Consider the following 22,767-nt stretch of genomic DNA (forward strand, 5'->3'; position numbering starts at 1 on the left):
GTGGACACAAAAAGTCTGATTGCGATGGGGAGGTCCCGGGTTCGAATGCCGGCTCGGACATGGATGTACTTTCTCTCTCATGTCCATGTCCTTTCTTTGTGTGAATGTGTTGTTATGCTGTGAATGGTTGCCTATTTTATAAACAGGTCTTTATGGCATGTGGGTTCGGCGGAAGTCGGATTTCACCCCAAATTACGGTGCAGTTGGAAGCAGCGCACCCCAAATTGCCAGCCTAGCTGACACACAACAACAACAACATTCGTTTGCTATCTAAGTTTAAGGAATAAGGAACCGTTATGAAAACCAATGAGAAACATTTCGGATAACTACTATCATCTACAGCTTCACAAGAGAAAGACAAAGATTGAAATATCCCTTTCCTAAGAATTTTATGAATTAGCGTTAAATGAAGTCCGATCATAAGTTTAAGCTCAAGCTTATAAAAACAAGTATTCCATAAATTTTGAAAGTGCTTTTTAAGTTTGCTTTATTTAATTTTATAAACGAAACAGAATTTAGAACTATTTTCTCCAATTATCTTCTCATATTTTAAAAAAGTCAAATTTGACCGAGTTAAGTTATGATCAAATTAAAATTAAACCGTTTTGAGTTAATAATTTTGTGCATTGATATGTATATCTACACGAATATACAAATGTCACTGAAGCGAATGCTAGAAAAAAAAAGTGGGGGGGGGGTATCACACCTTGCTTAAATAATGGAATTTCAGCTCATTGAAAATGAAAATAAAATAACTGAGATATAGAACATTTCATTTTTTTCATAGGAAAAGATATTGAGAAATAATTACTTGTTTAAAGTGAAGCAGTAATTTTAAGCTGGTTTAGTTACAGCTGAATGAATCGCCAGAGGAATATCTTTAAACATTGTGGGCAACTTCTGATGTATTGATGAGTATTCCTGTAATCTGGGATAGAGCTTTCTGCTCCCTTGTGACTTTCCAACTGCCCACATTGTTGATGCACGCAGGAAGCCATCTTCATGATTAACTTGACTTCCCCTTCCGACTTCACAACAAACCTTTCGCTATTTATTTAACTGATATTTGCTGATGTGGAGTTTAATAATAGATTACTGTGATTCATACGCAAAATCAACAACTAAGATTGTTTTTTTGCAATTATATAATATGCAAATGCAAACTGATTTTTTATGTGACTTTGAGTTTATCTCACCATGGAGACATTGAAAGCTTATTAGGTACAAATCCAAAATGAAATACCCTGGCCGGTCATTTTGGGGAGTCAAATGCCCACGGCATTGCAAAACCGTGTGAGTGTGTGCGTGTGTATGGGCTTGTATGGGCTTGTGTGTGTTTGTGTGTAGACCTGTGTGCGTGCGCGGAGGCGTGTGTGGGTGTGTAGACCTGTGTGTATGCGCCTAGGCGTGTTTGTAAATGTGTGTAAGGGCGTGTGTGTGGGCCGGTAGTGTAGGCGGGTGTGTGCGAGTGTGTATGTTTGTAGGACATGGACGCAACCGCCCTGGAGGTGTAGATTGAAGAGTGCTGCAGTTGGAGGACCAGTTAATATTAAATTAGTAAATAAATAGCAGAATTGGATTTACTGCGTAAATTTCTACTAGGGATGCACCGATTAGTCGGCCGCAACCGGTATTTCGCCATAATCGGCTGCTTTGCCCATTGTTCATAACCAGAAAAATTTGTCGATTTATACGCAAAGAAAATATTTTAAAAACTTTTATATTTTCTAAATCTTTAAGTATTTTTTAAACAAGAAACCAAGATGAATAAATTTATTAACAATAAATAAATTTAATTTTCTGCAGCATAAGTATCACGTAGCATGAAAGTATTCTGCCTAAAATAAAGACAAACAATTCAAAAATTGGGTAAAATTGAATGAAATATCGAAATCAATCCTCACAGCTTATGCTCAAGTAACACTATTATGAACAATTAAATCCGGGTAGTTTAAAACTGAAGTAAAAGCACGAATATTTCAGGATTGTCAGGACATAAACTATTTCTATCTAGTTCATATATATTTCCTCCTTCGCTAAATAACCTTTTACTTTATTTCATTTTTCATTATTTCGCTTATCATTTGATTTTTAAAAATTTCACGTATATGCTTTAAAAGTTTTTTTTTTTTTTTTTTTTTTTTTACAAATATTTATATTTGGTTAATTTTGTTAGATTAATCTTGATGTTTTGAACAAATAGGTGTATTTTCAATGTTGCAACATGTATCATAAGCAAGGAGACCAATTATTTTTTTCCTCAAAACGTGACATTTACCCATTTTACGCATTTGCACGCACATATTAAAAATATAGTTTCTGACAGACAAAAACAGAAATGAATCCTTAAAAGAGAAGAATTTATGCAATTTTTTAATGTACAAATTGCTTGTTTGCAGATTTTAAATAAGAATGAAATTTTTGCCAGAGTTGTATACAGTTTACTTTAAAAATCAGCATTGCTTTAAGCACTGCGATTTGTAGCTTGCTTTTTCGTTATCCCACAAATTAATCTTAAGGGACAATACCCCTTTTATGAGTGCATTATTCTCAGGCAATTATAAAAAAAATAAATAAATTATGCATGATTTAATTTATTATTATGAAAATGCCTAAACTCTCCTCCCAGTGACTTTTGGTTGAAGCATTCAGCGTTATGATCTGTCTCTTCAGAAAATGAAACATTCCAGCATTTGCGGGAATAACGGGAAAAGATACCTGAAAACAAGACAGTCTCCTTCAAAACGGAGCATATGCAGGTCCGTCATTTGGGCGATCAGGGTGGGGGGGGGGGTGAACTGGATATCAGAAAAATAATATAATTATGCATTTTTGTGTGTATTTTCCCTGTAAAAGTTATTGAATATAAACTCTTTGCCCCCTTCCCCCCTTGGATTTTTTTTTTTTAATGACGATCCTGGACGTATGATCAACTTATTCACATGTCAATACCTACCGACAGAGTGGTATAGTGGTTATCGCTGGTCTCTCATGCCCAAAGGCGCAGGATCAAACCTGTCTATAGTCGGTGGATTTTTAAGATGCAATAAATCGACAGCGTCCATGTCATATGATTATGCGGCGTGTAAAAGATTCCTTGAGTACTTCTTTGGCATGGAGTATCTCTTGGCAAAATTAAATTTCTGGTGCAGGTTCGCATCGAATAGAGCCCAGGTGTCTCCATCTAGTGGGGACTCTGGGCGTCAAAATTCTCGTGGCAATGGCATCCCACCGATAGTAGTGCTACGTGAAAGAGTGGATGCTATACCGGAATATCGCACGAGGTCTGTAAAAGGCAGAGCTTCTCAGTCCCATTAGAAAAAAAACTTTCTCTGCGTCCTTCCTTTATCTTGGTGCTTCAAGAAAAACTTAAAATATTCATAAAGAATAAAAACTTTGCATTAAGTTTTTAATAATAACAAAAATAAATAAATAAAGCTACCTTCGACCACGTTAAAAGTGCCAGTTGAATACAGGTGAATAATTAAATATTTTAATTTTCATGACTAGTTAACATTATGTAATTTTATTAAAAATAATATCAAACATTTCTAACAGAAGTGAAATGAAATTTCGAAACATTTTGAAAAAAAAAAACCGGTTACGGAAAACTTGTAGTATCAAGAATCATCATGATCATTAATCGGTCGATTTGCTTATCGGCGCATTCCTAGTTTCTGCAATATATCTCATCTCTTTGAAGTTAAATTAAACTATGCGTGAGAAATTCAATCATGAAATGGTCGAGTCAATCAGGCAGGGTATACAGTGAATTTTCTCTATTCTAAACACTCATGGGACCGAACAAAAGTGTTAAGATTATGGGGGTGTTCATTATAGGGAGGGAGATTCAGACTGGATAATGCATGATGTAGTCTATTGCGTTAGTGGACTATGTTCAGTACTTAGCCCAGTGAGCTATACCAGTTACTGAGATAGAGGTGCTGAATTTTGTATTGGAGTCTAGTGCAATGTCTAATTCAACTCAGTAGGACTCTTGCATTTATTTATGTATTTATTTAATTTAAAAAGTTAAACGCAACATTTAATAATAAAATATTACAATACAGCCATCGGTGCTATACCTGGAAAAAAAGTTTTTTGTTCAATATGTTTTTGCATTGTGTATTCTCATGCAAGGTACGTATTATCATCAAAGTGAAAAGGGTGATTCTCAGCCGCATTTTGATTGAAAGTAATCATACTTGAAAGGTCTTGAATACAACTTGATACAGTAAATCCTGTGTAAGTTGACCACTTGCGGTGCAGCACTTTGGTGGGCAACTTATAGAGGGTAGTAATGAAAATCTTTTTTTTTTTTTTTTTTTTGTCATTTCTTGTTCCATGCATTCATTTTTAGCTAATTGGAATACTTTAAACTCACTTTCATTGTTTAACATTACTTTAAAACAATAAGAAAAAATGTTGTTTAAATATTTTTAGAGATTATTTACCAGAATGACTCGTAAAGTATCATACAAAAGTTACTCAAATTCTTCATTTGATTTTTTCTTGAACATTTTTAACCATGGTAATCTACTTTTCAACAAAATAACTCCTTATTGAAGTTTGGCGCATTTTCTGGGACCTAACATCAGCCCAATGTTTTTCGATGGAAACATAAATATTCATAGGATTTTCTAAAATGTCTGGTTATTTATTTGAGGCATAACTGATGAAACCTTTAGTACAATCTAATGCTTTTGCCTAGTGGTCAACTTACAAAGGGTTCTTTACAATACTCCAAACCAAAGCTGGTGTATATTAGTGGTCAAGATAGACAGGTGGTCAAGATAGAGAGATAGTCAAGTTACAGAGGTTTTCCTTCATTTTATAAGATAGGACTAATTCCGTTCCTGACAAAAGCGGTCAACTTAGACAAGTGGTCAACTTACAAAGGTGGTCAACTTTACAGGTTTTACTGTACAATGGTTGGATTCTTGAAATATAGTTCATTAGCAGAAACTTGAGGCTCTTATTGCTCAGATGAATGATTTAATGTAATGCAGTGCAGTAATATGCAAAAAATAATAATTTTGCTTCTTCTTCTCTCTATTTTCACTTTTATATCATTCAATCATTGTGATAAAATCGTGAATGTATTTCAGACTTTCCAATTTGATTCATAGGAATTCGCTAGTACCGATTGTGAACATGTTCAGTATATAGAGAGGTAATAATTGAACAGGGTCGAAAATAGCGTTCATAATACAGAGAGGCCAGCCTATGTTGTCTATGGAGTTTCGCCGGGACCATCAAAATAGGTTCAGAATATCGGGATGTTCACATTAGAGAGTGTTCAGATAGAGGGAGATCGCTGTATTCATTTGGTGTAGTATTAGTATTTCCTGCATAAGAAGATTGTGGATGAATTTGTCGCTTCACAATAGTCGTAACACGTTGCGGGAATTTTAAAAAATGGCATTTCTTTAGTAAGTAATTTTCTTTTTGCAAAATTGCGGATTTGCTCACTGAATGTAATTTTATTTAATAAATATTAATATAAAATATGAAAAGATATTTGCGCACACTTTTTCACTTTTTACAAAATATAAAGTTGTGTAGAAAAGGCCTTTGTCAGAAAAAAAGGTTTAAAAAAAATCTTTTCGTTACCAAACCAAAATGAAGAACTTAATTTGATTGACTTTTTTTTTTTCAATTCATTCCCACATTTAGGTGCTTTCTCTTTTTTTTCATCACATTGTCACAAGGGAAATAAAATTCCTTAGATCCTCTCCCGTTTGGAAATCATGGTCTCCGGTCCTGCCTATACTAATCTGATGTTAAAGTGGCCTCGACAGGTATTGAAGTATTTCATTTTCCAAACGAAATTTCATTAAACAGACAGGTAACGCAAGTGTCGCCATCTATTGATTATGAAATTCAAATTACTAAACTATCTAAAAGGCATTGCTTTTTCATTTCGTAAGAAATACCTTGATGATTTCAATAATTGAATCAATTTGATTCATATGCTTCGCAGGAATGTTTTATTTAGAATAACTTTTACAATTTGTAATAGAAATTAAATAGTATTTCAACGGAATATAACGAAGCCTTTCTCCCAAATCAGAACCGTTGGATTTAAAGTACATTGTCAATCCTAGTATGCTAATTTGCTTTATAGATGAAAGGACTGCATGGCTAAATATCGGGAGGAAAGTCTAACTTATTATGAACCCCAGTGGCAAATTCTGGTAGTGCTAGTCATACAATATATATAACACATATTAGGGAAGACTAGGGAAACTTGATCCCTAGGGATACGTGATCCCATAGACAAAAACGTACCAAAATCATTAAGTAGAAATTTGAAACCTGACAATTATATTAATGTTGTACATAAAAACTGGCAAAATTTTTTTTTCAGCCATTTTGTTTTAGCTCACGAAATGATCGTCTGAATGTGACAAGGGAAACTTTTTTTAGGAAAGCATTCCGAAATTTACATTCTCCGTTAAATACAACTTAAAAAGAATTTCCGAAGTGTAATGTTAAGGTATAGACAGTCTTCAATAATTGAGACATATTTTTAGTAAATTGCCACTTATTGTTAATAATAGAACATGTATGTTTGTAAAAATCGCATATTAGGGATACTTGATCCCTTCGTTTAGAGAGATACATGATTCCAGGGATCAAGTATCTATATGACAATATAAACGCAATGAAAACAATATAAATGTTGTTTGCTTAGTTGACATTGACTTTAGACATTCAAAAACCATGTTAACATAATAAAATTAATCATAGTTTGAGTGATAGATTTAAACAATCACTACTGTAAATGTGCTAAACAATTGAAATATCAGTTCACACTTGTAACCCACATAACACCTCAAACATCTAAACATAAACTAACTTTTCTGATAAATTATGTTCTGATCAGCCAAATGAGCTTGAACAAGTTGAAATAGATGACAAATCTTTGTTTGAAAGAAAAAATAAATGATTTTACTATAGTTAGATTTACACCAAAAAAGTGAGTTGCCCATTATGTTGACCCATTAGTGAATAGAATGCAAAGTTGGATTTCTAGAGTTTGAAATAAGTTTTCTGAAGCGAAAAGGTAATATGCTTAATGAATCTATTTCTCCTGAAAAGTTGACAAAATGTGTTAAGCTGCGCACATCCAGTTGGGTTGAGCGGAATTTAAAGAACTACAATAAACGAATTGTTTGCATTTGACTTTTCGGGTTTTGAAAACATATAAGCTAGGCTTCTTTTCATTTTTATAAGTGCACTGATACTTACATTTTTCTTCCTTCTTTTTAAAAATTAATTCAAATGATGAAACTCTTAATTTTTTTATTACAAGACAAGAAGCAAATAAAATGATTTTCGTGCTTGTCATCTATTTTTTTAATTATTATTTGTTGTAGTTTTAGCTTCATAACGCTACTTTAAAAAAATTAATTTTATTTATAAAATATAGTATTGTTCAACCCTGTATTGCATAATAAGTAACTAATCAAAAGCATCATAAGTTCATGAAAGTTGTGTACATTTATTTTTACAAATGTCTAGTGAAATTTGAAACTATGTTATTTTGTGTTCACATTATTATAATTTAATAAAGAAAATTATAAATTGTGTTTTTTTTTATAGAAACATTATGTAGAAAACTAAAATCCATAAATAAATTATCGATCTAATGAAAAGTCTATGTATTTTCTCAGTGGGATCAAGTATCCCCCATGAAGGGATCATGCATCCCTAGATGCAAGGATACATGATCACTTTATGAAATTTTTGAAAAAAATTATTTTACCAAAACTATCTGTTTCATTTCAACTAAAAAAACACCGTCAGATAGAGGAAAAAATTATCTTTCTTCGCGTACTTTAAAAAAAAGAAAAAGAAAAAGAAAAAACTTTTTATTTGCAGCAGAGAAAAAAACTGGAAACTTAAGTGGGGAGATCAAGTATCGCCAGTCTCCCCTACATGTATAGTTTTGGGTAAAAAGCTGCATAACTTACAAAAAAGTGGAAAAATGTGTAATTGAAACTTTTTATGTGTATGTTTTATGCATTGGTGACATTGTTCAGATAAAATACAGTTGTAAGATTAATCTCAATCACATTTTCCTAGGACTAATGCGTTAGTTAATCTTAATTTTTTTTTCGAAAAATAAAAAAGGTGAAAAATACAATATTTAAGAAAACGTTTAGATAAGAAATATGTTCACAATTTTTGTAGTTAATGAGAATTTGATATAACTAATCATATTGCTTACGGTTAGAAGCGTATGCACCCGTGAACAAACACTTCAATGTTTAATTAGTCTTCCGCGAACTGCGAGGAGAGTTATGCAATGGTCCCGCTTAAAAGATTTCATCTGAATATAAATCCTATTTCATGAAACCAAAGCGTAATAATGCTCTCCCTTAGTTTTTTCTCAGTGGCAGACTTAGGATCAATTTTATACTGCGTTAGTGTATTAACAAATTTTAATTCAGTTTTATTCTCAGCCTAATCCAAAGCTTTATTGAAGGTTTTTTCTTTTTCTTTTTTTTTCATGTAAGACTGCACCTAAAGAGAGGAAACTGGGGGAATGTTACTTTTACAATGTCCTTAATGTTTTCATAATCATAACTTGTAAATTAGGCAAAAAAAAAATATATTCATGAGTAAGTTGTATTTCACGTACCGATAATGCACAAGCAACAGTAGTTTCATTTTAATGAATAAGTTTAAAACAACTTATGGGATGAGTGGGTACAGTGAGACACGAATATTCATTTGCATTTTTTATTATTTTAAAAACACAGAAATCCTTTTCTTTCAAATTGTACAACATTTGTAACTGTAATAGGAAACGAAAAAAATAAATAAAACCAAAATGTAATTTTGTCTCACTGTTCCTTTAGTAAGAGGGAACAGTAAGACGCATATTTTCCGAATTAGTGAACTTTGTCAGAATCTAAATTCTTCTGGAAGAATATGAATGATTGTTGCTGCCTGGTTTTGGTATGTCTTTGGTAAAATATGTGTCTTCTTGAGACACATTAGTGACGGCTGATAGGATGAAAGAGAAAACTTTCAGAAAGCATTAACTGAGGTACAAAACTGTAATTTCATATCATTTAAAGTATTATTGCTATAAAATTTCCCAACATATATGCAGGCTATATTTCTTTTTTTTTTTTTTCGTAAATTCATAAAGAATGAAATCATTCGTCTCACGTTTCATGTGATTTTCAACCGGAACTATCATCTTCAACTGGAATTATTCTATGGGTCTTGGTTTCTTCCATTTCAGCTATAAAACAGAGTGGAGGGAAAAAATTGAAAATCTGATGAGCGCTAAGTAATAGAGCGGAAAAGGTACCTTTTGTAGAGATATTTTGTCGAGTAAAAAGATTTCAACAGCAAAAAATGTCTTGAAGTTCCACTCCTGTTCGGAAGTTGAGCACTATTGCATATAAACTGGAAAAATTACACTGGCTTCATCAAAAATCAAAATTGAAAAATGTGATGTAAATTGCACGTAAGAGCTGGCTTTTTATGTAGATAACACACAGAATGCAATCATTTTAATGATAAACTATTTTTTAATGTACCACACATGTTTTGAATTTGAAAAATATTGAGTGAAAATTAAAAAGATTGTAATGCTTTGTACTTTGAGATAAAGTATTTAAATTATTACTTTGTAAAAATTAGCTCTCATTTAAATTAATCCTTACATACATATAGGAAAAATGAAGCAAAAAAAAAAACATTAATCATATTAAAGGCAGCTTGCAACAACCCACAGAAGTTTCACCTAACCGTAGCTGATACAGCTTTGTCTAATTTTACGCATCTTCTCAGCTGCTTTAGTATAACATTAGTTAAGTTTTAGAAACTAACAAATCAGTAGGTACGCCACATCAAGTACCATTTCTTTCAAAGCTTTTTCTGGAATTCCCCTAGTAATTGGAGGCTACCATTTTTCCCAGTTCTGCCATCTGTTGAATTCTTGGTAGTTTCTCAACTTTGAAATTGAAAGCTAGAATTGCAAATTTTATCTGCCTAATCTATTTCCTCCACCTTGTCATCATAATGTGACACAAACCAGGTTCTCTGATGATGTTTCGATCATCTGCTATCAACGATGTCAGGTTTTTTATCCTCGAAATTCTCATCGTGCAGAATAACAATAAACAACACAATTCGGCAGATATGTAACAATATTTGTTTTATTGTTTCAAAGAGTTTTATGGAATCAATCAAGCAAAAGCGTTGGTTTCTAATAGTGAACTACATTGGTGAATATAACCAGGGCTGGGGCTGAGAGCCAAGGTGGGTCGCTTGTCAGTAGGGCCACCAGGTAACTTCCCAAAATAAAACCAATGAAACTTATACTACTCTGATTTCCAGCTGGGTCCCTTAAGGATCGGGTCCCTAGTTTCCGACTTGGCTAGCATAACCTCTCGTCGATGCTGAATAAAATATACTAGCCGGGTTCCCGGCGTTGCCCGGGTTTCGGCTGGGTAATACTAGTATAATAAAAACGTTATAAAAAAACAATCACAATTGTTGTTGTTGTTGGTTTTAATCTCCCTTTGGTCTGACGGAGTCAGACCAAATCGCTGAAGCCGTTGATCCTTATGAAATCTGACACTAGCAGTGGACTGTCGAATATGTCGTTCCAGTCCAATCCCAGGCAACTCAAGTATGCTGTAGTGATGCCTGGTCTTGTTGGCATTTAGGGCAGATGGGGAACCTCTTGGCGCTTCCAGAGAAAGTGAGACTTTTCAGATGTCCACTGGCGAGGCGAGACAGAATGGTGTTAGTCTGCCTGTCACAGGGAAGGGCAAGAGATTGTCCTGGCCTTTTGCCTTTGTACCAATTGTGAGATGGAGAATTGAATAATACGAGAAATCAAACTTTGAATAATACCACAAATCAAGTTATTTACTTAGATAAGTAACTATCTTCAACTACAAGAACAAAAACATACGTTGAAGAAATAAGGAAAACAAAACCCAATAGAAAAATCCTACAAAATCAAATTATGTACCTGATTATCGCAAAAAAAACATTAAAAAAATCAGTTCGCTGATCAATCAGTCCCACAATAGCGTAACCGGCCGCGTGTCTGAGCCGCGCGGCACGGTTCCTTGCAGCTTTCGACACTGTCAGCCAGCGCCCTCTCGATGAGTTAACTTATTCCGCCATCTATTAAGAATTCATAAAAATAAACACTTAGTTAAACATTTAATTTGCAATTACAAATATTTCGGTCAATCTGATTTTAAAAAAATAAAATAGCCTATAGCCTTCCTCAATAAATGAATTATTCAACACAAAAATAATTTTTCAATTCGAACCAGTAGTTCCTGAGATTGCGCGTTCAAACAAACAAACAAACTCTTCAGCTTTATATTTTTAGTATAGATTCTACAAGCATATCAGTATATAACCTGGAATATTACACTCAAGATGCTTAACAACGGCAAATCGGATTTCGCAGCTACTACAACTGATAGTCCCTCACAGATTGTATGCAAATTAGCAAAATATATTATGATAGTGTATTCACCAACCTTGTTGGCTCTCTTGATCTGTGATTCCGCTTAATAGTTACTTTGGAAACCTCGAAAACATAATAGCCCTGAATACAGGTGATAGAAACGTCATCAAAGAATTTCTTTGCTTCGGAATACGATGAAAGGTGAAGAAATTTGAATGAAATACAAAAATTTCCTATTTCAGATTTCAATTTCGAAGCTGAGAGACAATCATATGAAGTCATTAATTTAGAGACGCGGGAAACACCGGATCAAAGGCGTATATAAGGAAGGGGCCGAGGGGTCCCTGGCCCCTCCCAAAATCTGAGGGGAAAATTTAAATAAAGATACTTGTTATTATTCGGTTTAAGTTTACTCAGAAATAATTTCCATGTTTTTAGTTTCAAAAAATAAATAAATAGATGAAAAAATAAATAAATAAATGAAAAGATTGATAAATAAATGAAAAATAAATAGATAAATAAATAAAAGAAAAATAAATAGAGAAATAAATAAATGAAAAAATAAATAAATAAAAGTAAATGAATAAATGCAGTTGAAATCACCGATTTTTTAACCTTACTACAATTCGATGTTTAACATTCTCCGGGAGAAACCAGGCCTTCTCTTAGCGACCAGATTTATCTTTCATTCAGTCAATGAGAGCCCTACGATGCGTAAAATTAGGTAAAGAGGCATCAACTATGATTTGTGGAGAAACCAAGATAGGTGATATTTTTATAGTCTGATTAGAATCTAGAAATCTTGTGCCATAATATAATACTAAGACCGAACATTGTCAATATTCAAGATGATAACTCAGGGCTTCCCAAACCGTGGTCTGCAACTTTGAAAAAAATAAAATAAAATAAAATACAAATGGTAAATATTGAAATATGCTTCTGCATTTGAAAACAAAGATTTTCCGTTGAAATTGGTGAAAAAAAAAAGTTCTTGGGTTTAAATATTCAATAAGATTTAATTTGAAAGGGCAAAAATCAACTGTGGAGTCACGGCTGTTTAAGTAGATATTTTGTACAATACTATATGGCGAAATGTGAAGCTTTCATCATTCCTTGCTACTTCCTAGAGAAGTGAGGTGGTGGTTATCAGGTGGAAACAGCATTGCCAACGATAGGCCATGTCACCCTAGTTGGAAATCAGGGGCCCGTCCTTTGAGGGGGTCCCGGCTCGGAATCGGAGTAGTATTTATTTAGGGTTTTAGGCTTTTTTTAAGTTTTAGGGTTACGGGGGGCCCGACGATCAAACTGGCAGGAATCTGCCTCCCTTACACATCTTCTTTCAAGTTTTTGGATGAAGTTTAAAAAAAATGCAGAAATTGGATGATTTTGCCCCCTCCCCTAGAAGAAACCGTCTGGTACACCCCTCCCCCCCCCCCCCTCTAGATCCGGCAGAGCGTGGGGAAGCTCGTTCACGATTCAAACACAATCTCAAACTGGCTAATTCAACCTAGAATTTTACCTCTGTCATTCCTCCAGTAAGTCTCTATTCAAGGTTTCAAAGAATAATTTTCCTTCTGGTTTTTCTAAAAACGTTTTCTTAGAGAACAAAAAGAAAAAAAGTTAGAAGGAGAGAAAGGAAAAAAAAAGCAAATGAATTATTTAAATTTTTAACACCCAGTCTAAAATATTTCGAAAATATTTTGAGACGAATTTTCATGCAATAATAAAAGCTAAAAACAGCTTTCTTATATGCATCCCAGAATTTTATATTCTAACTTACGATGCATAATTATTTTCTGTCTGAAAATCTGAAATTCACAAAACAATTTTCTAGAAAGCCTCTCTCTATAATGTAGTGATCGGTTTATCCTCAACAGTATCCGGATGTTTACATTTTCCCTTTAAATTCATGGATCTCAATTTGTCTTGGCTGATCGTAAAAACGAATAGATCTCATAGAACTGATAAACCATTTCGATGGCGAAAAATGATCACATGACTTAAGACGTCACTACAATTTAAAGTTATATATAAGCATGATGAGAATTGGTTTCAAAAACAGTTGGTACGACATTGTTTAGAATTTTGTCAAAGTTTTGGTAAGAGACTTTAAGTTTTGTCATACAAATATTTTAGTTCAGCAGAATTTTATTTATTTTTTTTTAATTATTTTATTTATTTATTTTTATTTTTTTGTTTTTGATGTCTGTTACCATATTTTAATCCAGAAACATTTATTTCAACAAAAGATGATACAATTTAAAATAATTGTTTTCACATTACATTTAATTTCATGTGTTTGGTTTTTACTTTATTACGAATGAATTGACAATGGGTCTGCTTAAAAATATATTTAAATATTTTAATGTTTTTTTTTTCTCATTTTATTCGAGAATTTAATATCAGAAAATTTTACTTAAAAAGTCAAAACGTTGCATTTTTTTAAACAATGACACTTTTAGTAAAAAGAAAACCTATTTCAAAGCAATTTAAACATTTTATGAATTTTGTTTAAAAAATTATGAATTTTTAATTGAAATGAAGGTATTTGAGCACTTTAGCTAAATTTCGTTTGTTAAGTATTTTCTCATGGAGAAAATGTTTTTTGAGTAATGAATTCTTACTTTTCTTATTTTTATCGCATACCCACTAAGTTAGCAGTTGAAAGTAAGAAGACGCGTTTTGACGTTTCTCTCTAACAGTTTTCTGAATTGATAAATACCATCATTCTTAACAGATTTTAGGCAATTTCAGAAGTCACAGATGTAAGAGGAAACCGTAATTTAAAAACATTGTGCTTCCATTCATTTTTTTAATCTTAATTTTTCAACACTAACAAAGCAAATACTGCTTAAAATTTTTTAAATCACCAGCATTATTTTTATTAAGTTTTCATTTCAGTCAATGAATTTTCTAAAAATTAAAAAATAAGTAATGTGTGCCAATAAAATCTAATGCAAATAATACTATTTAATACTTTCTATTGACGTATTCATCTTATAAAAATTAAAATTTAGCTTTAAAAGGGTATTTTTTAATTCATCCATACTTTAAATTTGTAATGTTTCATTGATTTGCAATTTTCCCCTTAGCAAAATAATGTTCAAAAAATCGTAAAAGGAAGTAATATTTTCAGCTGGTCTCGACGCAAGTAGAACTACTTGGAATTTTGTCTTGGCCATTCTCCATGTGAGAAAAAAAAATGAGTTTCAAAACGCTATTTTAACCGCATGTTCTCTAAACTTTGCTTAACAATTGAATGAATAATGTTCTCTAAATAAAGTCTTAGGTTTTAAGGAAAGTATTCTCTAAAAATACTGCGCAGCACATTTCTTTTATTCATTTATTTTTTTAATACACAATTCTTGCTGTTTCTTATGTAAAACGGCCTCCGGAAGCCAAATATCCCCATCGCTTTCCAACATCAACCACTTTCTATAGAAATTGCACCCTCCCCCTCCCTTTATTTATTTTTTTTTTTTTTTCAGTTTTCGAGGATTTCATAGCCATTATTTTGATTTGGAGAGGAAGAAATCATTATATTAATCATTAAAATTCTTTAGATTGGCTAAGAGGCAAGAGCTGAAATGAAACATTCGTAGCAAGTAGGGAGACTTAGGGGGATTTTCGAACTCAAAATATTTATAAAGTCATAAAAAATGATCTTCATTTTTCTGGCTTTTTCTTTACGATTTTTTCACTCATTGTTCGGTGTTTCACGAGAGAATAGGCCTCGCTCATGTAATCGTCAGATCCTAAGTTATGTACACGTTGTAAAAAATACATACATTGAAAAAATACGTACATTGAAAAAATTTCTTGGAAGCGCCGAACCTCGCGTATGAGCCGCATCACAGATCTTCGGTGAAGAAACTTATCGTATTATTCCTTTTTATTTAAGATACATTCACATGAATAATTATGATTGAAATTGAAATTAAGTATGTTTATAATGTAGAATTAATGAATATTTTTATTTCTGGGAAGACACTGCTCTCATTTTTTATCACTTTTTGACAATGTTATGGCAATGTGTTGAGGATAGAAATGAATATTTTGACAATTAGATGTAAAACAAATATATATATATATATATATATATATATATATATATATATATATATATATATATATATATAATGTGTTATAATCATTTAAATTCTAAGATATATTATACCATAAAGCACTTTTATAGAGCACTTTTTACCTCTTCTGCCAGAAGAAGCAGAAAAATAAATGATAAAATCAATCTTATTAAAGCTTGAATTTGGAAAATATTGCATGTACGTTATAAACGGAGCTACAAACAGCATTTTTCGCAACCAAAAAAAAAACTTTTGAGCTTCTGCTAAGCCCCCATGAAGCCAAACAGATTAAATATCGAAGTATGTCAAATAAAAATAAAAAATATCAAGATCAAGACGGGGTTTTTTTGCATAAATAAGATACGAAACATTTACATTTAAGCCTATATAATAAAATATCAAAGCCTTGGTTTTATCATTTACTAATTTGCGTTAAAGAAACAATTTAGAAGTTTCAGAAACCAATGTATTTCTTTCATTTTTTTTATTTATGTTTCTTATTTTTTATTTTTTTATTTTTATTTTTTTTTAATTTTTTTAAGCATTACAGTTGTTGCTTGTAACACCAAACCTTTTGTAAGCAGTATTGTTTTAATAACATTAATATTTTCATATGCTACTATTTATTTTTTATTAAATTATTCTCTTAGGAAATATAGAACGCATTTAAGAGAGTCAAATACCTCGACTTGAAATTATTTTATCGAAATTCTGCAAAAAATGATATATATTAGGGTGATCCTTATTTTTGAAGTTGTAGATATTTTACACGACGCCCCCTCAATTTGTTCCATTATACAAATAAATGATTCATGCAAAATTTTAAGTCAATCCATGAATAGTACCACGTGCCCCTTGAACTTTAAAGAAAAAATTGCGGATTTTCTCATTTTTATGTAAAAATATTCCTAGGTTTCATTTTTAAAGTAATTTCGAACCTCAATAGATGTTGCTACTTCCAGACCAACCATTCTCTCACTTTCATTCTGTAAAATTTTACATATTACATAGGGTACATGTACACCAATGGCCTTGGGACAGGCATACCGCTATTCGCGCTCGTTTCAAACCAAGCGGCAGGGGAACATTTCTTTCCACCAAGATGGACACAAGGGATTCTAAAGGCCATTAATGAATGGCCTAGGCCATTAATGAATGGTTTTTGACAACAACAAACTGCCTCCTCCATCCTTTGGGGGTGTTGATTTAGAAAATGTTCTGTGTATGTAATAGGTGTGGCAAATAGGGTCACTAGGTTTCCATGCTATAAATATAAGTAATGACAATTATATTTTAATTCCCTGTTCTTTAGTTATATACTTAAATGTTTATGCATTCTTATAATTTAAATTTTGAAAAATCTTCGATTACCCTACCATAAAAATAAACTCTATTTTCCATATCTGAAATATAAATTTAAAAAAAATTCCAGATCGGAATAATGTAAAAATCTATACTTTAAACTGTCTTCTATTTCAGTGCATAGTCCTTTATTATCATAAAATTCCTCTTGCAATTCACAAGATTTAGAAACCGAAATGGGTATCTATCGTAACCTGTTGAACCTTTTTTATATCTGATCTACAAAAACGCAAAAAAACTTGACAACTATTGAGATCTGCTCGCATTTCATCAATGTTAGACAAATGCCATACTAGGGACAAAGAATCTGCTCATTTATTAACAGCCTATGTAGATGCAGTAAATTTAAATCCAAATAAACTTATGATCAATCGTACATCCCTTAAGAGAGCAAGAGAAAATCTTCGAGAGGTAAAATCAGATTTCATGAATTTAAATTTAAATTTTTTGGATATTCCCTGGGATACAAAGCTACATCCAGATGTAACTGGGAAAAAAAACGCCGATAGGCTTACCATGATAACTTCAGGTTCCAATGTTGAACAGCTACTCAGAATTTCTGAGATATTTCTTCAGTTGTATATGATATCTTAGATGATTGCTCTTTATTGCTAACTGTTCAAGCTGTAGTGTGTTATACAGCGGCTTACAATACCAACCGTATAAATTGTGCAGGTAATTTTTTAGAGCAAAAGCTGAACGGTGATATATCGCATTTGTAGTGCTATCATCATGCACTTGAAATCGTACTGCAGAGTGTCTTTAAAGGAGTTCTTGCCTTTCTTAGTTCTAGACTCGATATTCCATTATTTAAGCGCTTCAAAATTCAAAAATTACACATACCACTTAAATTCTAAAAGAAGAATTTGATGACATATTATTGTTCATAGAAAGCGGAATTAAGAAATATTACAGAGAATTCTCATAACGTGTAATAATATTTCTTGGTGAAGTCCTCCCTCCTACAGGGAAATGTTTTCGGCAACCTGGTGCTTATCCCTGATCCAGAGGGATGGCAAAAGGAATTTCTTGTTTGAAAATTTATATATTTAGGAAGCAATTTAAATTGACACTACTTGAAGAGATTGCCCGTACACAGTTAAATGTTGTATGAAGATATAGTTTTTCGCAGCAACCCATTCTAGGCCTTTTAAATTAATATAAAGTCTAGAGTCTCAAAAACCTGCAGCGTACAAAATGATGACAAACATGCAGCAGAAGCAGTGATTGAAAAATTCATAAATCACTTATGGTACTTAGGGGATGAACTAGTAGCTTTGTCCATATTGGATGAAGGAATTAACTTTGAAGATAGGAAAAGACTACTTCAAAAAATGCTTGCTGAATAGGAAGACGTGTCTGATGACTGTATAAAAAATTTCAAATAACAGTAGATGATTTGGAATACTTTCTTAGTAAAGATCTTCCTCTTTATAGAATCAATTACAAGTCAATAAAACTGTTTGATAAGTTACAAACACCAAAAGATGTTTTCCTATTTTATCCTGATTCATGGCGAAATGAAGGAAGCTATTTAAAGGGAAGAGATATCGTTAAAATGCTGGAAGTTGTGAATGACACAACTGAAAGAGGAGCACAATTAACCGAAGAATTTCACAATCAATTTACCAAATATGAGTCACAAAAGCAATTTAGTTTTTTACAGACACTCCAAGACTATCGGGAAAAAAATGCACACGATTGAGATACATTGGGAAAAGCGTACGATTAAGGTAAGTTTCTAGAGCAATATTTCATTCTTATTTAATGTAAAATCTTTAGACGATATGAAATAATTACAAAGATTAATTTTAGTGCTACCTCGCTGTAAAAATATTTTGCAAACATAGGAGAAACGATGTACGGGGTCTGAAGTAAAAACTCGAAGATTTGTGGGAAAATTATTAAAAGTGTTAAAGTTCAACGTCCTAGGGGCACGTGTTATTATTGACCGATCGAGTTCAAATTTTGCAGCGATTACTTTAGTGTCACAAAACTAGGGGGCGTCACTTATTGAATTCCGAAATTTTTTTTCCCATATAAAAAAGGACCACCCTAATATATATATATACATATACTAGCTGACCCAGCCACGCGTTGCTGTGGCGCAGCAGTTGGATTAAAAAAATCTTTTACTCATTATTTTGATAAAATCAAATTAATATTTTTAATAAAGTTCAAAATTGTTTAGCCCATTTTAAAACATAATAACATTAAGTAAATTAAAAATATATAAAAAATGAGGTAGATAACATTCATTTCGAATTGTTTTTCTATTACTTGAAAACTGGAAACAATCTAAGCATTAAGTTGTGCACAATATTCTTGCTTAACCTGTCTTTTGCTAACACGAATAAGTATGATAACTTTCCCAATCGTGAGTAGGTGACAGATAGTTTTCCTAGGAGATAAATATGTATATTTCAAGTACAAACCGCAAATAGACATTGTTTAGTCTTGAGATCTCTTTATGGTCAAAAGCTAAACAAATCGGAAATTGAAGCCTTCGAAATGTGTTTCAAAAATATGGCGCTATTAATGGATTGCGTGACAACACAAACATTTTTTTTTTTTAACTTTTCCATCAAAATTGTTGACTTTTAATGAAGAAACGTGTACTGTTGCAGAATCTAGGTGAGTTTTAATCGCGAAAAAGAATAAATTGTTGAGCCAATTTTCAACCGGAAATCGTGTAGTCGCATTCCTGGTGTATCCAGGGAATTTAAAAATTCAGTTGGAATGTTTACTGCTTTGTTTTCATCGACAACTATATGGGCTTGTTCAGCATCAATGGGGAGCTTTTTTTTTCCAGCCGTCAGTAATGGCTCATTATTTGCAATAATTGTAGCTAAGACAGCGTCATTGCTCTGTTGTTATACGTTGCAAATAGTGTTAACTAAGTCGGTGGCCCAACTATCAAGTGACGGCATATCATAATAACCTAAGTGGCAAATTTGAAATTGAAACGCAAAAACCTTCAGTTAAAACTAAAGCTTCATATTCATCTCTGGTGTAAAATCTGGATTTGGACATTTGTTTGCTTGTTAAACTTTCTGAAATCCGTCTTCAAACGTGAAAGTTATATGGTTTCTCCTTAAAAAATGATGATTGTGTTGGATAGTATATCGTCAAAGTTGTTTTAAACAGTTGACGAATACTGTTTCTCCTTATGTCAAACCTGCTTTAGAAAGTGTCAACTCCCAATGACTTTGTGCGACCAATAAATACAATTTGCGACATGCATCGGGATATGTATTTGACAGTCGACAATTGACGATCCACAAATATTCCTGTCCTTTCGGGAATGTTTACCGAAAAAAAAACTGCTACAAAACCAGCGCGATTACAGAGGCAATTATGGTTTTAAAAAAATTAAATTTATCTGGGAATAGACTCTCAATTAGTTCACTTTTCGTCTCAACGGCAGTGTAGAAATTGTCTGGCTATTTGTTGTACTGTGTATTTTGATACAGTTCAATTTCACCGTTTGCAATACCCAGCAATTGCATAGAAAATACTTGTGCGATTAGATTATTTTGCGTTTATACTCGCATGTTCATGGCCAATCGCATTATCTCGACATTACGCTATAAAAACGATTGTTTGAAACATGCGTTGATTTCATCGGAATAACTGGTAATGTCTGCCGGAAGTCCCCAGACAGTATTCAGACAATTTCGCCTAAAAGTTTATCGTTGCCGTTCAAATCTTGCACAATCCAATGATGTGCTTCGAATGGATGGTTTTACTCATGAGCCTTAGTACACTTATCGAAAATTATAATTTCACTCTCTTGCAACACTACAGCTATTCTGCGTTTTTTATTTTTTCTTTAATGTTACACATTGCGTTTTGTTTGTTATGAATATCTAGTAGGCAACTTTAAAGCTGAATGTGCTGTTCGTCTACCATCTGAAAAAAGTAGCAGCAATGTCTGACGATGCAATCGTCACTGCAATTTCCTGTTGCGAACGTATCTTTGCAAGAATTAATGATATTAAAAATCTCTTGGGGAACAAAATAAAGAAAAAATTTATTTTCCGCTGAAATTCATTAACCTTCCTAAAATTAACTGGAATATTTTTGAAGAATTCAGTAGTCTTCTTGGTTAAAGGAAGTTATGATTCTGGCACCTTCAACGAAGCCTAACGCATGTTTTATATAATAGCCTAGAACCTTCCTGCTTTTCTAAGAAAGTTCTCAACGCATTAATGCACGCTTTGCCAACGCGAAGACAGACTCTCAAGCAAGTAAGTCGAATGTAGTTCCTCTGCAGCTCTCGCAAAGCTTCTTGATCCAGATATCTTTTCGCACTCATTGGGTGTTAAGTCAATCTGGACGAACCGTAATCGCTCCGAAACCGATGCACCTATTAAATACGTTTAGTTAATCTTGATACTGGTGGAGAAAAATATTTTGAACAACGGTGTGAAATCTGCAATTTGTAGCAATTTAAGGAAACGTTTTGAAAAATATAGTTGTTTTTCTCAGGAAGTGAATAATAACCTGTAATATCCCGAAACGTTATATGGAAATTCTAAGCAACATTTCTAAATTTTTTGTCATGGTGTTTTTAGCAGTAAGTCATACGATGTTAGAGTTATATCGATTAGTTAACTTACACCGCCATCTATTAAGAATTTTTAGAACTAAACAATTAATTCACACTATTATTGCATAATTAATATGAAATTTGCGGTAAAAAATTATAAAAACTATCCTATCTTTTAAGTTGGACCAAATGACACATATATATGAAATTTGAGAAAAATCGGTTGAGTAGTTTCGGAGTTTACCCCGAACAAACATCGTGACACGAGATTTATATATATATATATATATATATATATATATATATATATATATATATATATATATATATATATATATATTAGGTTGTCCCAAAAAAATGAAAGTCGTTTTTTTTTAACGCATACCCTCTTATTTTTTTCCTTTTATATCAAAACCGTTGTAAAAAAAGTTTCACGCAATTTGAAGCACGGTAACCCGTGCCGACTTGCGCCTAAAGGTTTAAACGTGTAAATAGCACCAGTATTCATAAGTAAGCGAACGCTGGCGACGCGATACTTTGCGAAGCTCAAAGCAGCCGAGTGCACAGAAAACAAATGAAAACAGAAAAACATACGTTGGGGGGGGGGGGCTTATCCGTCGCAATTTGCAAATCGTCAAACGTGTCAGTACGAATACAGTCCGGTCAGCGAGCGCAGTATAGTCCTTCCATAGGGAATGAAACATGGCAGTGGAATTGAAAGTTCGAAAAATGAGGTAATAGGAGTCGCGTAAAACAATAAATTACGGGCATGAAACTTCCCTCTAACGGACAAGTTCTGTCTGTTTTGTTTTATGACATTCGAGAAGTAAATTTAACCATCAGTGAAAGTGCAAATCTCGCTATTCGGGAATGCAATAAAAAAAAATGCCCGACAAAGAGGAAAGGGCTCGACTTTGAGCTGTCAAAGAAGAAAACATGCGCATTAAATACGATTCCGCTTCAACATCCTCGGAATTGTATGAACCTGTACAAGCAGATTCCTCTTCGAGCTCTAGGGAAAATATTAATTCAGAAGATTTCCCTGAAACATATAAATCAGTACATGGAACAAGTATTCCAGAACGTGGAACAAGGATTATCAGAACCTGAAACAAATAAATATGTAATGAGGAGCGCTTTTATTACTCCAAAGTGAGTTGCTTCATTGGACAGGTATCCAAGTATACGAGATTATGTGTTTATTCTTGAAGCTACTATTGACGTACTTGGGTGTAACATTGGTGAATTTCCCATAGGTAAATCTTCAATTCAAAGAATTCGAATCGAAAAGTGGAAGGAGCATGAGG

At 32.8% G+C, this 22,767-nt stretch overlaps 1 long non-coding RNA gene across 1 annotated transcript in view; it reads left to right on the forward strand.

Annotated features, from left to right (window-relative positions):
- The first annotated feature begins 13,515 nt into the window (after positions 1 to 13,515).
- LOC129219262 (uncharacterized) overlaps positions 13,516 to 22,767 on the forward strand; it is a 43,633-nt gene continuing 34,381 nt past the window's right edge. Inside the window, exon 1 of the long non-coding RNA XR_008580391.1 lies at positions 13,516 to 13,560. This is a non-coding gene — a long non-coding RNA (uncharacterized LOC129219262). The remainder of the gene's footprint in view (positions 13,561 to 22,767) is intronic.

Source organism: Uloborus diversus, chromosome 3 (assembly GCF_026930045.1).
Source record: "Uloborus diversus isolate 005 chromosome 3, Udiv.v.3.1, whole genome shotgun sequence".
NCBI lineage: Eukaryota > Metazoa > Arthropoda > Arachnida > Araneae > Uloboridae > Uloborus > Uloborus diversus.